The sequence below is a fragment of the Centruroides sculpturatus genome, unplaced genomic scaffold (assembly GCF_000671375.1).
Source record: "Centruroides sculpturatus isolate CEXI.00-Female unplaced genomic scaffold, Cexi_2.0 scaffold4, whole genome shotgun sequence".
In the NCBI taxonomy this organism is placed as follows: domain Eukaryota; kingdom Metazoa; phylum Arthropoda; class Arachnida; order Scorpiones; family Buthidae; genus Centruroides; species Centruroides sculpturatus.
In genome coordinates, this window is record NW_019384444.1 from 601,406 (window position 1) to 606,607 (window position 5,202).

Genomic DNA, 5,202 nt, shown 5'->3' on the forward strand with positions numbered 1-5,202 from the left:
CTTACCCAGTCATCATGTATTTTGGTCTTTACTGGGTGGAGTCCCATCCAGTCCTTCCTAACCTTACCCAGTCATCATGTATTTTGGTCTTGGTCAAACTCATGATGGATACAAAAAAAACCCCCCTTCAAATTCCACGTTTAGCTACATTTTATAATTTGAAACAAGTTGAAATTTTAAAAAAATCTAAATCAGAATTATACAAATTTCGTTACTCAGAAAAATTGCTGCCCCTTAAAACAGGCCTATAAAAGTAATCAACTTTTATACCCGAAATGACAGTAAAAAATATAAAAATTCATTGTAATATTATAATGCAAGGATACTTCATTGTAGAGCTTCGTCACTTCCAGTGGCGTGTGGTGGCATTTGATGATAGGGAAGCTGTGCCAGCCCTGGATAGACTCATTGGAAGCATTATATGATACTTTGGTGTGTAGCATCCACGAATGCACGAATGTCTGTAATCTGGCTGCTTTACACAATTTTAAATATTTTCGCCATAGAAGGAAGCTGTCCTGTATTTGACAATACAGCGCTTCCATTGGAAATATGCACATACGAATTAATATTCGAATATACTATAGCAATCTTATCATTTTTTTCACATATAGTATAGAAATTTGTAATAAGATACATAATGTGGTTATAATAAAATATTAATTTTAATTAATTCAAAGTACGTTAAAATATGAAAATAATCGCATGATATGTATATTTTAGAAAGTACAAGGGAAACGGCGCTTCCACAGCTTCCATGGACGGCATGCCACTGGTCACTTCTAGATTACACATTGTCCTTCAGGTAACTCCTAGTATCAGGAACATGTTAATTCAACAGCAGTATGTTAGTGTGCAATGGGCTGTAGATGACTACATTCCTCTCACATGCTGCTACAAATGCTGTAGTTATGGCCATCTAGCTAATAAATGTACAGAAAAACAACATTGTAGTCACTGCATGGGCAACCACAGCTACAAAGTTTGCCACATCTATAGTCAGGAACTGTGCTGTGTGAATTGTGCAAAGGCCAATAAAACTCTACCAGAAGGGAGCAAACATAAGACCATGCATAACTCATTCTCTCAACAGTGACCCATAACCAAATGCATGAAAATAAGCTGCCAGTAGGGTCAGCTATGAATAATACACTCATACACAATACAAACACAGGCAGCTATAAACTCATACAGATTTAATACAGCCCAAAACATGGATCTACATCTCAGAGTATACTAAACTCCCTATAAGGTACATCAAGAATAAACTCAAGCAGGATCTTACAGGCAAATGGCAAACCATCGGGATAAACAACAATCATAGTTTCAAATTTATTCCTAATATTGAAGACTACCTTCACAGCAACTGGATACACATCAACCATTTCCTTATTCAAATTTTGACTGGCCACGGTAGTTTTAACACATATCTTAACCGCTTCAACCTTCATCATATCCACTTGTCAGGAACATTACAAATAAGGCACAGCACTGAACACTATTTTTCACTGTGTGGGCCTCGAGAAAGAGAGGCACTACCTCAAAATGTCTGTCGAAGCAAGTGGAGATGTCTGGAAACTCAGACATAGGCACCTCCTTAAGAGGCATAACTATGAACTATTTCAGGATCTCATTAATAAATACTATCAGATCAGCAAGGTTCCTCATCTGAGGCAATAGCTCAACATTACCTGGCTTCCACCATCTTTTATGGGCGTTATTCCATCAGTACCTGCATCATATCTCCAATTGTTGTCATGCACAACTTGCTTTTACCTGTACATATTTCATTGTTTATTATGTTATTTTGATCATTGTATTGTATTGTTGTTAATCTTTATACTTTATCATTGTATATAATAGTCATTGTCATGTTTTGACATGTCTTCTATACTAACTGATTGTAAATCTTATCCTTTGTCTCTATTTTGTGTATTATCTTTTCTACATTGTAACATATTGTATCCTAACCAGCTGTGCTCTGTGGCACTGGTATTTTTATTCACGCACACTCGAATAAAAATATTGTATTGTCTATCTCCTCTCCCCCTCCTTCTTACCCTCTTTTCTGCTGGCTAAACACTTCATGTATGGCCGATGTCTTTCTTCTATGTATGTATCTGTTCTCTGTGCCTGCTTGCCTAGTGTGCATACATTCATAACTTATAATGCAGATGGGTTTTTTTTTTGGGTCCGTCCACTTAACTGTGCACTTACATGTTTCGAGAATAGGGTGAGTACAAAATTTTTGTCACTGTCTACAGAAGGCATGTCCACTAAGGTAAAAAAAACAGTAATATTCTATTCCTAATTGCCATGCAGAGATCAAATGTTTTGTCTGTTAAATCAGGTATCCACTACATTCAAGTTTCAGTGTATATACTGGATGAGTCAAAAGTCCCTTGTACTTAAAAAAGGTACAGGAGATATGTTAATGTAGTTACATAGGAAGTCATGAATGGAAAATTGGATAAAACTTGAAAATTGCACATATGCAATAATAACTTTTTAACCAGTAGATGTAAAGTTCCAATACCGCTAAAGAGCACCATCCATTTTCTGAATTCTTAATCAGCAATGTGTAAACAGATGCTTAAGATATTAACCCTTTTAAAAATTAAACTTTAAATTTATAAAGTGTTTTAAGTGACCTTAAAATGATTTTCATGATCAGCAAAATGTTCCACTCTATTCCCCAAGCATGACATTACACAAAATTAATTAAAATGTTAATTAATAATTTTTGGTATTTTTAGAATGAAAAGAATGCAAGGGATTTTGATCAGTCCTGTATATGTTTTAAATTCTTTTCATTCTCTGGGCACCAAAACATCTTTTTCTAAACTCTTCACGAATTCAGTTAGGACAACAGGATGGTGAGTAGAGGATTTGATCCCGGGATCTCGAAAATCGGGATCCCGACCACTTTTCAGTCCCAAAATTTTCGGGATTAAGTTTTCCTAATCCCAAGATTTTCGGGATTGACATCATTTTAAAAAAATTGCAAAATAGACTGCATGAAGCGAAACGTTCAGTGCCAGTGCTTTTAACAGAATTGCTTGCCTATCATTTTAATATAAAATACAAGAAATTTTATTCCAAGCAAGCAGCAGAAATTAACCTAGCGGGCTTGCGATGCTTGCTTGGAATAAAACTTCTTGTATTTTCAACTAAAATGATAGGCAAGCAGTTCTCACTGGGTTACTTGGTAATATACTTCATTTTTGTATTTTTGAATTTTCGCGGGCGCCAATCGATTTTCTGGCGCAGTCGAGAGCACTACTCAGTGCGTTTTACCTGTCAATGTGTCAGCCATCTTGTTTTGCCAGTGTGGTTAATATAGACCTGACGCTACTCGCTTTGGGGGGGTCGACCTTAGGTGAAAAGGTTATGACCCTCGCCTTGTCCGCGATCTGTCAGGATGATGCGAGAAAGTCTTTTTACGTTTCGGGGTAGTGGTTTGCTGAACGCTGAGAGACTCACACAGAGACCGAATTTACAAAATTAACGCGTTTATTTTTTGAAAAACATGCTTACAATGATCGAAACAATCGGGATTATAGCCTTTACTCCTACAATCCCGATCCGTGTCGACCGGACTGTTTTCTTCCATCCTCCCCGTGTCCTCGAAGCTTATAAGTATTTACTAACGATTCCTCCAACTTCCATCAACCTAAACGCGTTTTCTCTGCAGCTGCATATATGTGCAACAAATTGAGAAGCAGACTTGGTGATGAGACACTAGATGCGTTGTTATTTCTCAGATCATATTTTCGCAATTCAAATTAGAATGTTCCTATTAAATTAGTTTTCTTTATATTTAAGAAAAATGTGACTGATTAATATTATTTTTAAATACTTTTTCCTAAGAAACTTACTTTACTACCTACTTACTAGGTTGTTATATGAAAGTAGTCTATTTAGTCGATGTTAAGAGAGATTTTTGTGAATTTTCAACGTTTATTTGCATAGTTTGTTACATAAAAGTTTTTTCAATTTATGTGAGTTTAAAGAGATCTCAGTGATGCTTAAAAAAGAATAAATTTAACATGAAGACAGTGATTTTAAGTCTGGTTAGTCTGACTGTAAGTCTGATTAATTAGAGTGATTAAATTAACTAGGTGTATACCGTAAAATACGTTGATTTTTGTCTAAATTTTGATTTTTAATTTCTGTAAGATTTTCTTATTTTTTATTAACCCTCAATACCGAAATAATCCCGGGATCGAATAAGTATAATCCCGAAATCCCGGGATTAGAAATAAGGACCGGGATCGAATTCTCTAATGGTGAGTGAGTGGCCTAATAATCAAACTATAAAAAATTTCTTAGATTCTAGTCAGGACCCATCTGCTAAGAACTACAGCCTGTCTTTATTGTCTCAATAATTGGTAGGGAATATATATATATATGTATCTTTAATTATAAGAAAAGGTATTATTTAAAAAAAAAAAAAAAAAAATTGAAGTTATAACTCAAATAGCAGCTAATTTTTTTGGGGTATAATTGTGTAGTTTTATAAATTAATTATTATTATAATTTGAAAACAAGTAATAAGCAATGCTGCCATCTCACATTAATTAATTTGGACATCCAAAAGAAAAGATCGGCAACATTACACTCTTACAAAAGAAAAGAAGGGATTCAAACATAAAAAATTTATATCATGTAATATATGAATGCTTATTTTCTCTATTAGATATTTATTTTTGATCTTTTGAAGTTAATCAAATGTATACAGAGGTATACTGTAAACAAAATTTCTCAATCATTCCATCTTTTTCACAAAGTATATTTTAAATAGTAGGTTCTTGTTTTGCAAAATCTTAATATAATTTTACAAATTTTAAAATATGACTAGAATACTTAATAATACACTAAATGTTCATTATATATATAAAAATTAATAATTCACCATTTCAATTTCAAATAATTCTGTTAGAAAACAAATCTTCATAAACTAACAAAATTAGTTTAAAAAGTTAAGGCAAAGCTACATACATCTAATAATAAATTATGTAAAAAGTTTTTGATATCAACATTATATTATAAAATAATTTCAGTAGACATTTCATATAAAATTTTCAAAATTTATAACATTTATTTTCAAACATATTAAAATACACAAATTTTAATGTAATTTCAAACATTTACACAAGATGGAAGAAGTTAACTTTTTATTTAATTTGCAAATTTAAAAGG